The following is a 12907-nucleotide window of genomic DNA, read 5'->3' on the forward strand; positions in this document are numbered from 1 at the left end:
ATTTATAAGGAAATATGGACACCATACTTTAGAGAAAACTTATCTGGTGTTGCTGAACCTAGTAACATTCATGATCCGTATGCTGTTGCGATGAAACGTTCTTCTGATAATGCCACAGTTGGTCATATTCCGTGAAGGATATTGTCTGTATGTTTTTTTTTTCTAAAAAAGGGAACAATAACTTGTGAGATTACTAGTAGCCGACAACACTGACATGACTTACCTCAGGGTGGATTAGAAGTCCTGTGTTCTCTCACATTTCACGGGGATCAAGAGACTATCTCTAAAGTACAAAAATTGCTAAAAGATGCTCCTGTAGAAGAAGTACCTATGGTTGTTGCTACAAAAGACTCTGTTACAATGGATGAACCATTAAAGAAAAAGCCAAAGGAAGTGGTACTGATACCATTGTTGCTGAATCTGTGGCAACTGGAAATGTTGATGACTCCACTGAACAGCTGTGGATGAGAGTGCCACAAGTAGCTACTAATCGATCTTTTGTTCTTACAGTAGCAGAAAAAGTAATATTACTTGGACAGCAATATCTTAATGACAGACATATTGCAGCATCACAACAGCTGTTGTTATGCCAGTTTCCAAACACAAAAGGGCTACAAAATTCACTGCTCCTTAATAAATTAGCAACAAAGAACGTAAAAATAGGTCATGGAATACAAATACTTCATGATCGAACCAATCACTGGATTGTAGCATGTAATCTCAGACGAAAGGACAACATTGTTGAGATTTATGATTTACTCTATACAACTTCCACCACTAAAACCCGCTCTCTTATTGGGAACCTCTTTCAACCATTGCCAGGTAAAAAACCTCTTTTAAAGATAACTAAGACAAGAAGCAAGTTGGTGGTTGGGACTGTGGGGTATTTGCCATTGCGATGGTTACTGCTATTCTTCATGGATATGATCCAGAATTAGTCCAGTTTTCACAACGAAGTATGAGAGACCACCTTATGAAATGCTTAGAGGCACAGTCACTTACACCATTTCCCCACGAAATATTATAACAATAATTATTGTTTTTGTTTGATTAATAATACATTAAATGATTGTTTAAATCAAAATTTATAATAGAATAAAATTATTAGTAAATCAATTAAATTATTGTGTTAGATTAGGGTACATAATGTTAGGGTTTAGTTAGACAGAATATATTAAATAATATTGTTTATTGACTTTTGTTACATGTTATTCCTGCTTTTAAGAAACCGTTAATAATTATTTCCTTATTACGTTTAAAGTAATCATACATGGACACCAGCCACTCCACTCCCATTGGTTTAAGGGCAGACAAACTCAAGTCAACTAAACAACTAGCTGAGGGTAAATTTTACTACATACCTGCTCTGAATACCAATTGGAATATTGTTTGCGCAAGTGATCTTTCACAGCTTTATTAACGTTTATATCTAATGGTTGGAGTCTATCAGTGAGATTGGCAGGAACAATAGCAATCTGAACATTGTTATCAGACAATAACTTCAATATGGATGGAGTACATTGTCCCTTAAATCGATCAAAAATAACCAGGGCACTTTGATTACATGGAAGGGAGAGTTTACGTCGTGTTTCATCAATATATGGAAGAAGAATATTGTTGATATGGTCAATAGTAGTCTTTCATTTGCCCAATGGTTCTCTGTAAATGTAATATGCCAAGACTTTGGGTATGAAACAGCTGGCAAACATCTAGGAGTCCTCCCAGCATATATAATCTGTGGAGGTAAAAAATCTCCACTAAGTGTACAAGAAAGGACAGCCGTAATTTGTTGCTTTCACCTAACCCTACGATTTCTACTCTGTTACTCCCCTCTGCAGCCATAGTCCAATCACTTGTTGGTACGTAATGAACACCGGTATGGTACCAGTTTATGACTAACTCATCAGGCACTGATTCCATTACCATGATTACACTAATTAAACTGAGCTTTCTGCTTCTCAAATTCCTCTACTGATACATTAGATTTCGTGTTTGCTCGTCTCTTTACAAATCCCATCCTTTTCAAGAATCCTTTGGCCCAATCTCGACTAATTGATATGTGCCCTCCGTTGGCTTCCAATAAATTGGCATCAATTCTCTTAACTATTCCCATTGCTACTGCTAAAACAATATCAGTATTCATGACTCCACCATTCCTCCTTAATTCAGTAATATATTCTTGAGTGTGTCGATCAAGATCTTCATCCAACAATAAAGGACATCCCCTTCTTTTAGACTCCAATATTGCAATAGGGGCTGTGACTGCAACACCAGCACATCTCTTCAGAGCAAGCTCTTGTTTGTAGGCTTTTACCCATGTACGAATGGTGCTTTCCTTTAAGGTACGATCCTGCATGTTTTCATTGTACTTTCTAAGAGTATTTGTTACTCCATTTTCGATAGCTTGACGAGCAATACTAGCCTTTTCTTGGGGAGTGTACTTGTCATAAGTCCCTCTACTCCGTTTCGTCCTGCCACTATGCATAAGCGCTGTCTTTACTTCTTCATTTGCTGATGACACCATACTCTTTGGAACTTTAGTAGATAGCTCTCCTTCTGGATCAGGTAGAAATTCAAGTTCTTGTCGACTAGGATCAGTTTTCTTGAAGAACTTGTATAGACTAGGGGTAGCCATTTTTACACACACGAGTAAGTCTGAGGGTGAGACCCACCATGGACCCACCCATTAATTAATTAATTAACTTTTAAACACCTACAACAATTATTATCATAAATAAAATTAATTTTCACAGATTAAAATTTTCGCGAATTTTCCTTAAATCGCAAAATTCATGAAATTTAAACCCCGGGAAATATACCCCCTATACGGTATTTCGAACAAGCTTTGGTAAAGTTACTTTTAAATGACTCAAATACACCGACGTCTAGTGGTTGTAGCAAATGGCTAGTGTGAGCAGGTAAGCATAAAAGGTGGACATCGTTAGAGTGAGCCATTTCAATTAATTCAATTCATATGTGAGAACCATGTCCATCTTAAATAAGATGTACTGGATGAACAGGTCAAATACTTTGGAGAAAAATTTAAACCACTCAATATAGAGTTGAGATGTCATCCATCCATTTCTGCTACATTATGTATTAGGATATGCTCCTTCCTTATGTTGCAAAGGGACAGCTCTTTTCCGAGGATGAACCATCATTAGAGGAATGAAACTACCACTTGCTGATATGCATGACACTATAGTGTGTGTCCTACCCATCTCAGCTGTAGACACTGAATAAATATTCTTGCACCCCATTTCAGGCACTACTTTACCAGGCTTAAAAATGAGACACCTACGGTGCGTGGCCTCGCCCCTATAGCTGCAATGGTGTATGCCCTCACTGCAATAGCTGTTTGATTATCAGCATTAAAGAACAGCATGAAGAGAGTCTGCTCAACATTAGCTTCCTGCAGTTGCACTTGCTCTTGTCTTGAATACCTGCAGAAGTAGCAGCACTGCAGCTGCACATGCATGCAAGCAGATCCAGCCCCACCCATGCATGTAGTTTGAAAGGTGTGGCATTACATCATCAACTGCAATGATTGATGGCAGCAAGAAGGCCATGTGAGAAAGAAGCTTTACTTTTTCTTTACTAATCAGCAATATATGATAAACTTGCTGACAGAAAAGTTGCTGCCTCTGTGTATTTGAGATAGTATAGGTACTTTAGTACTTATAACCAGCAGGTTGTTGCTCTAGTGCTTCACAAATGAGGTGACCTCAACAGTTTCAAGTAAGTATAACTCTTCATAAAGTAAGATTTAGAAAAATCTGTTCATATTTTTTGAAGGCCATGTTCTAATTTACTGAAAAATGCTACCAGCTATCTCTAAAGTGCCAACACAACGGAACTTGGCTCAACTACTCGATTTTCTTACTTTGATGCTTCTGTACCTAGCACTTGTATTTGAGCAACACAAAACAGTTAAGAAAGACTTTTCCAAGTCAATAAGAAAGATCTAGGAGCTTAGAACTCGCTGTGCTAAAGTTATTGTTTATTAAAGACAAATTTCAGTTGTACAGAATGAATGAATGAATGAATGACAGACACACAACAACTACCTATACCTCACGTAGGCGAGGCCAACAATAGTTACACCTGTTTCATTACTGTTATAAATATTCATTGGCTTTGATACCAAGTTTAGTTTTCCATAAATTGATCCAAGCTTGCCAAAGAAGTCACTAATAGTTTCTTCATTACCAGACATGGCTCTACAATAGGACATGTCTTGAGGCGAGTGGATTGTAATACAAGGATGACGCCTCTTGAACCAATCAAACGACGCCCTACCAGCCATATCATTATGAAATGGGTGCTGCCATTTCATAATGGTATGACTGGCATTTAGTATTGTTTTACTCACAATGGTATGGCATTTAGTATTGCATTTACTGACATGGTATGGCATTTAGTATTGTTTTACTCACAATACTAAATGCAATGCCCATCTCTCCTTCCTTTTTTAATTAACCCAAATCCCATTTCCGAAATTTGTATGAGATATTCTGCAACTTTATCCTCTTCTTCATCGGTTAATACAGAAGCGGGTCCAGGCTTACATTCCATCTTGACAGAATCATTTACATGTCTCCTAAAAGTTTTGATTGGGTCATTATACAAGTGAGCTGCTTTTCTTAAGGACTTGTCTTCCCTTACTATGCTGTCTACAGCAGCGACCATGCTATCCTGGGACCAAATTTTGCTTTCGCAAGCCATGTAGGTCGACAAATGCAATAGATAGGGGACTAACACACAATTTTACACTTATTATACCTCTATTTACACAAAAGAAACCACAACTAAAGAATGGTCAAGCATCCACGAGGCAATTGATTGATGAGTGGAGTACAATCTCAATTATTTGTATAGTAATTAATTTATTAATCAAAATTCACAACTTTAAACATTCTCCTAAGTCCTAACTACACAAATACTTTCTGAATATTAAAGTAAAATATTAAAAATACAATATTAAAGCAACATTGCAATGTCTCGTAATACCCACTGTTTCACAATTACCATAAGTACTCTAGTCTTGCTGCATTATTGATAAAATATTAATGCCATACCTTCAAGCAGGATCAAGCTGGGAGTTGCTGGAGCCTGGACACTGGAGCAGCTTGTCAATTCTGCAAGCATGGAGGAACATGTGTAACTGAAGCTAGGAAACTAGCTGTTATGATAATCTCTTGGCCTCAAGAGCACACTTTCTAATTTTTACCATAGTATGTTTTTGATAGATAGTGCATGCATGACCACAACAAAAGCTGTGGGTTTGAAACCCTTAATGTTGTTTTTTAAAATGAGAGTGCAATAAGTATGACTATGGTGTATAGATGAGTGATAAATCTTAAGATGTTAATAGGAATTTATGAGCACATTTTACCAATTTCTGGAGGGACTTCAGAGTCCTATCATACTTTTCACACTTGCATAGTCTGTCACTTTTGATCTATATCATTTTAATGTACTGGCTTAGGCTATCTAAGCCTAACACCTCCCAAACAGCTTTAGGGGCAAGGTCAGGCACCTTTGATGTCTCGTTAATTGAGTATTAATTAAATTGATTTTACTCAAATAGTCAATAAAGAAGTTACTCTTTAAAAAAAAATTGTCTCTGCATTTTCTGGTACTAGGCAATGTTGTAGATTTTTCCAGCACTTGGAACCTTTCCAGTGGTACTGGAGTTGGTGGTGCACGTAGATATTTTTGGGCAATTTTGGATAAGGCATATTATTTTTTTGTGTTTTCAGACCACTTTTCTGGCCAAATGGTACTATGGGCTCAATTACTGGTACACATAATTAGCTTATCTTTATCAGTATTTGAAGTTTCACTTTCTTTTAACATTTTTGATTTTTTAGTACAAAGGTGTTTATAGAGTAGCTTTTCTAGACTTTTATCAGCTCCTGCATTAGTGGTACTTCCCAATTCCTACTGAAAATATACAGTAGCTTCTGCTTTGACCTTTGTCGTTTGTACTTGTAGAAGTAAAAAGAAACTTGTTCTTGAACTGAAGATCTACATGTATGAATGTATTAATTAGCAATAACTCTTTATCTTCAATATTTGAAATTCACATGGAGTGAGCTACTGATAATCGTGCACCACCTATTATTGCACTTTTTTAGATCTGAGTGTTAATGAGCAATGAATGATATTATCAACTTTTAGCAATAATGTATCTTTACAGTTGTAGAAATTTACAGCTCAGCCTACTAGTACCTACATGTTCAATTTTAAAATAAATAATAAAGTGTTATTTCAATTGCCCGCTGATTCCCACAACTGGCACATATTTGTGTTTAGGACTGGGCGGTATTGATAATTTAATGCCTCAATGTTTCCCAAATTAATTATTGCAATATACCTGAATATTGAATAAATTGATGAATAGATTATTATTACCCAACAAAGATCAAATAATAATTTTAGTTTATTTTAGTAAGAAAAGTTAACATGTCCACAGTTTCAGGCTTCATACTACTTCGAACTGGTGTAACAATATTACCAGCAGTACTAAACAGACGTTCTGATGGTGAACTTGTTGTACAAACACAAATATTTCTTAGCAAGAGTTGAAAGATACTGGTGGCTATGTTGAATCTCTTTCCAGTGTATAAGGGGATCTTTCTCAAAGTCCAATTTTGGAGAGTTCATGTATTTCAGTAATTCATTGCTGATACACTGTTCTTTTAAAATGATTGGCATTGCATCCCCCTCTTCCTCAGTATCATCCTTCAGCAATGTTCCTAGACTTTTCTTTTTTTCTTTGCTGGTGGTGGTGCATCTGGTGATTGAGCGGAATATGAAGACAATTGGTTATCATTTTCTTCAATATTGCAAGCATTTTTCTGTAAGTATTATTTCATATCCTCAACTTCCATATCATCTAAATATTTTGATTTAAAACTTGGGTCAAGAAATGTTGTGGTTTTAAGTATTGTCTTGATTTCATCTTCGTAGCAACTATAACGAATACGTAGATCTTCTCTTACTTTTTTCTTTGTATCTATTGTTAACTGGGTGTCAGTACTGCCTTCTGCAAGAAACTTCTTTCCAATGAGCTGGAGCAATGGATTAACTGCAGAGACTGTGATATAAGTCAGCAGAAAGAATATCTGTCAGACTTGAGATAGGTAAAAGAGCATTATCTATTGCTTGGAGAACTTCCATATCCTGCCAAGTGGGCAATAAGTGTGCTGTTTTACAATCTGAGCTTAATACAACACGGATAGCTTCTTTTTGCTCTAGAATTCTCTTCACAGACCCCCATCGTGTTGTGCAGTCAGTAATTAAGGCATGTTGCTGAAGACTAAGATTTATCTGTGCCTTTGTAAACTCGCTTTTTCGTTTTCAACTGTTTGATATTGAGCTTACAATTTTTTGAGCCACTCCAAGAGCTCATGTACACCGTGTGTCATCCTTTAGAACTTTCGTAATGGCTATGGCCAAAGCATGAGAGTCAGGGCCGATTCAAATCTTGTGCAGCTTTAATAATGTTAGTACCACTGTCAGTTGTTAGACAGACTTGGTTAGAAGAGTATAGATTCCAGCTTTCTAAAGTTGCTTTCATGGCCTCTGCAAGGTTTTCACCTGTATGGTCCTCTGGAATAAATTGAGCCTGAAGACATCTGCTACGTATGTTCCTATCTTTGTCTATATAGTGAACAATGTAACTGATGTTTCGGTGTCATACCAGAACTAGATGATAAGTCAGTAGTAGCAGAATTAAACTGAACAGTTGCCAGGTCTTTCATCAACTTTCCTCTAACAGATGTGTATAGATTTGGCAGAGCTCTCTGTCAAAAATACTTGCTACTAGGAATTTTATACCTACTATCAAACGTCTTCACTACTTTTTTGAAACCAGATTTTTCCACAGTTCTTATAGGGACAGCATCTTTGGCAATGTAGTATGTAACAGCGTCGGTTAGTTTGTTCCATTTCTTTCCTTTCCTGTCATATCTTTGAGATCTCTCTATTGACTCTGAAAGCGTACATTGGCTACAGCTAGACGGAGTTGCACTCGCCATCACCTTCCTGCTTTTCATGGCTGTCTGAAGCTCAGAATTTATTCTTGAGTGGTTGACTCTCAAGTGAGCTATTAAGTTGGATGTATTACCATTTTTAGCCAGTACTGTTTGTCTGCAAGAACGGCAAACTGCTTATGTATCAAAAACTGTCTTTCTATTTGTGTCTACTCGAAGGCCAAAATAGTCCCAAACCAATGATTTGCTGCCTGATTTCTTTACTAGATTACAATCATTAGCGGAGCCATTAGCTTCAACACTGTCACATTCAAGTTCCATTTCTAGTTCTTCAAGGCTTCAACTTGACTGACCACGTGTTCAAGTACCGTATTACCGCATACAATAAATTCAATTTTTCATTAAAGTCAATATTTGGTATTCCAAATAAACAAAATAATTATTGTGTCAATACTAAATATAATTGCAATATTACTCAATATTGGTATACTGCCCAGCCCTATTTGCGTTCTTTTCAATCCTTTTAACGTTTTCAGCACTTGTCAGTACTCTTGTGCATGAACTCTTTTTGGGTTTTGGTAACTTCATTTTTTAGACTTTACAGATAGGTAGAAGTGTGATGTAAAGAGGTCTCGCAAGGTGTAGAGAGGCGACAAGTGTGTTGAAGCCATTATGCATATATCTAATCTGGTAAATCACTTTACGTCGTTGGAATTTAATGTGTTCTTCTCTGTAAAATCATTATTTTTAAGTGTTCCTCTTCAGAGAAATTATCCTTTTCAGACTCTAGTACAGAAGTAGAATGAAGTCCAGAAGAATCTTCAGTAACATTAAGTCCAGAAGGATCTTCAGTAACATTAAGTCCAGAAGGATCTTCAGTAACATTAATTCCAGAAGGACCTTCAGTTCCAGAAGGATATTCAGTGTGATTAAGTTAGGAATCAACTGCCAAAGAGTAATTACAATGAGAAGCAATTGATTTTTCCTGCTGAGGTACAGCTATGATTGATCAATGTCTTGATGGAGCTGGACTCTAGAAAAGTACATACTTTAATGTGGTTTTCAGTGTGGGCCCAGGAGAACTAGGAAGATTTAGCAATAGCTTGCTAGGATTAAAAGGACAAATACCAGTTGTTTTTAATCTGGATATTATGTTTTGCTCCGTTATTCCTTTCTTCCATGTTTGACCGAAGATCTCTGATACTTGACAACGGGTAATCACTTTTCCTTTATTTTTTTTTGTAACATTCTTGTTTCCAAATACTCTTTAGTTGGCCAAAACAACCCTAGTCTTGGGGTTGGGTTTTGTGAGTTGTATTTGGAGGAAGACAGAATAGCACAGTATCTCTGCTGCATGACAAAGTGTCGCTTGGTTGAAATGAAATGAAGCCCTCTACACAACCATTGACACAAACTCTAACAAAGCCGTAATAAACACCTCAAAATTTAATTTAAATCTAAACCCCCACAGCCTACAAAGCATTCTCTTCTTATTATGTCCCGTTTCTAAATTTAGGGTGCTCAGGTATAGGGTGTAGGGGTTAGGGTTTAGGATTAATTTCTTAGGTGCTCGAGTTTAATAACAATCTTACAGTTACATCACATTTCTAATTTTAGGTTTCCCCTGTTTTGGGGTTTTACTGTATTTTTAGGTGCTCCATGATTTATCCTAATACCTGCTGTTATTGTAACTCAGTTTTTGGCTCATTTTTACTCTTTTAAAGATCTTTTAACGACTTTTATTATAGTTTTATTGTCTTTTAAGACCCAACTTTACAGAGCCACTAGGAGCATCTCACTACGAATCAGCATCAACATAACTAACAGTGATCCCTCTTTTTGAGAGACTCATTACTTGGTCTTTGATCAAAGAGGTCAATGGGCTGACAACAATGACAAAGAAGATTGCTCTGGTGTAGTGTACAAGTCTACTGCTACTGGTATGCAACTGTAACAAGCAGTTTTACCAAAACCTGTTGGTAACACCACAAACACATCAAACCCTTTCAAAAAAGCCACAATTGACACTTTTTGTTTTTCTTTTAGTGGCAAATAGCCCATTCTCCTAGCAGCTTCTGTCACAGCACTCTCCATTAAAATTTTAACACATGTTTATTCTTTAACATTAATCATCAATGAAAAGTAACCTTACGTCATACATTTTTTGACTTCCTTCTGCACAAAGTCTTGTTAAGCAATTAACCAGACCCTTCTCCCTCAGGGGTTGGGTCTGGGCAGCCAGACTACAGTGCAAGTAAAAGAGAGTTGTAGAATAGAAGAGAAAGTATGTTTGCAGTGAAAACACTGAAGGACTAACCTAGGTCACTAGGAGAGCCTTGGAAGAAAAGAAAAGAAAAAACAAGAGAGAAGAAAAAGAGAGATGAGGAGAGGAAAAAAGAGAGATACAAAATCACAATTCATAGTAATGAATTATAAGTAATAACTCCTTTGGAAATAAGCAAACAGCTCGAGGTGTTGTGGCATCAGACTTAGTTACAACCCTAGCTCCATCACCAACTGCTTTAACTCTGTTTGCCTTACAAAGCTCCTTGCCAACCAATATGAGTGTTACTTCCAGTAGCACTGCATGCAGAAGTAGTGGTATTGGTTGCCTTGACTAGTGTAGTTGAGCAAGCATGTTAACATTGTCGCTGTGCTGACATACTTTGGGTAAAAAAGGCATCATTGATGGTTCTTGTTGCATGTAATCATGCTCATCCTTTAGCTGCCATGCACCACATTGATGAATGAAGCGGACAATTTCACAATGATAAAAACAGGAAAGCATGTGGAGTGACACAGTTACGTGTATTTAGTGGTGCTTGTTTCCACTGGTGCAGTCTGTGCATTACAGCATTAAGCAATTCTGATACATTATTTTGTAACACGCAAAGAAGGGTTCTTTACATGGGCAGTACGTAAAACCCAAACTGCTGCATGTTCCTTGACAGCTGGAATAATGTTGTTGGAAAAATATAAAAGGACCTTCTTTTGATCATCACATTAGGCAATACTCCATTCCCTGTCAAATTCTTTTCAGTTTCACATGGCATCACTGCTCTCAAAAAATTTACAAAAGGGTTCTTCTGGGGAACAATTGCAGGACCCACTGCAAATCTGTAATAAAATTGTTCCAACGGTATAAATGTTTACCACAAGAAAAAATACTGTCAAACTTAAACTCTCAGTCTGTGACAACATTTACTCTTTTTTAACTATTTGTAATACTCTCTTTGCAATAGTGTTTAAAAAAATTTTGGTGGTCTTCTTGAAGACTACAGCTATCAATTAAAAATCCACTGGGAATTATAGGCTGACCTTCAAAGAGGCTGTGTCTGAAAGTCAGTGATGACAAATACAAATCCCCAACATTAAAAACAGTATTATAATGGAATGTCACAGGTATGGAAGAAGCTTTAAGAAGAGTTTTGAGTTAATCAATAATTGAATGAGGAATTAAGTGAAAAATTATCCGTGGTATGGTTAGAAAATAGGTGATGAAGCTTTCTGATGTACCACTTTGATTGCTTTGTAATAATTGACTATGAAGCTCATATAAATTGTAAAGTGCATTATGTGATAGATGGTTTTGCTTGTTTAAGTCATTTATGAAATTATGTACCTATAAATGAAGTGACTTTTGTTATAATGAAACAATGATGCATTTTAGGATTTCCTGTCAAATGTAGGAAAATGCATTAGATTTTGTTACACAAGTAATATTTGAAATGGCCTAAACCCAAAGACCATGGAAAGTTACAGTAAGCTGCCTGTTTTACATCATGGGAAGTGGTCACTGCATGCCTAGGTCCTCTGACATTAGCCAAAATTATATCTCTATGAACATCCTTTGTGACCCTTAATTGGTTACTATCCTTGAACTGTATATAAGTAGAGTGGATGAAACAATGCTTACATGCATGTATGACAAATCTACCCATTCTTTTACAAATGGTGCAGATAGTATGAATGCTTAAAACTTCTATGTTTGAAGTTATGAAATACAGAGTTGTCACTGGTATAATGAAGCATAAACAAATCGTCAAAGCCATAGTACTCCTAGCGGTAGAACTGCTTATTGCCTTTCTTGGGATCACAAAGCTTTATGTCAATGGCATTTGCTTTTTTCTTCAGTTCCTCTCCATTATGCTTTACATCATATGCTCCCTAATGTGACCACCTGTATTGGTCACACCTAAGGATGTGGGCTTCAATTAAAGGGTCTAGAATAGGTAACAAATAATCAAAGCTAACCTAAACTTTTTTCTCATACAGTCCAATTTCATTCATCTGGTCCCAATGAAAATAGGTAAACCTCTCCCTCTAATGGTAAAACAGGTGGCTCTGAAGATATTTTACCCTTATAAGTAGTTCTCGCTTTTTCAAATACTGTAAAACATTAGATGTATCTTTTTTCTTTTGAAAGGATGACACTTGGTTTTTGAATCATTAGCCTGTGAATCTGCAGAACCCCAAAATGGTACGTATATAATTACCCTAAATCGGTGGGCCCTTCAGTGTTACTATAGCTATGATTACTATGATCCAAAGTGCTAAAACATATTAAACCCAGCAGAATGCCACACTGAACAGTGAACACTGGTGGCCAGAATCATATAAGACCCTTAAAGGGTAAGTCCGGTGTATTTTTGGTGAATTTTTTTATTGGCTTAATATGATGGCCTGACTATAATAATGATGTATTCCAACTCCCATTGTCTAAAAAAATTTTTACTGAGATATGAGCCTTCAAAGATGCTCATTTTTATTACTTTCTGTCAGTGGGTGTGGCTAAACGTGACGTCACTAAGGCATACATGCAGATATAGGGGGAAATAATCCTTTATTCTCATGCCTAGTAATGTAATATTACTAATTTAATGATTGGGATCATTATTTTTCATTAT

This window comes from Amphimedon queenslandica, unplaced genomic scaffold (genome assembly GCF_000090795.2).
Source record: "Amphimedon queenslandica unplaced genomic scaffold, v1.1 AMPQUscaffold_13386, whole genome shotgun sequence".
Lineage (NCBI taxonomy): Eukaryota > Metazoa > Porifera > Demospongiae > Haplosclerida > Niphatidae > Amphimedon > Amphimedon queenslandica.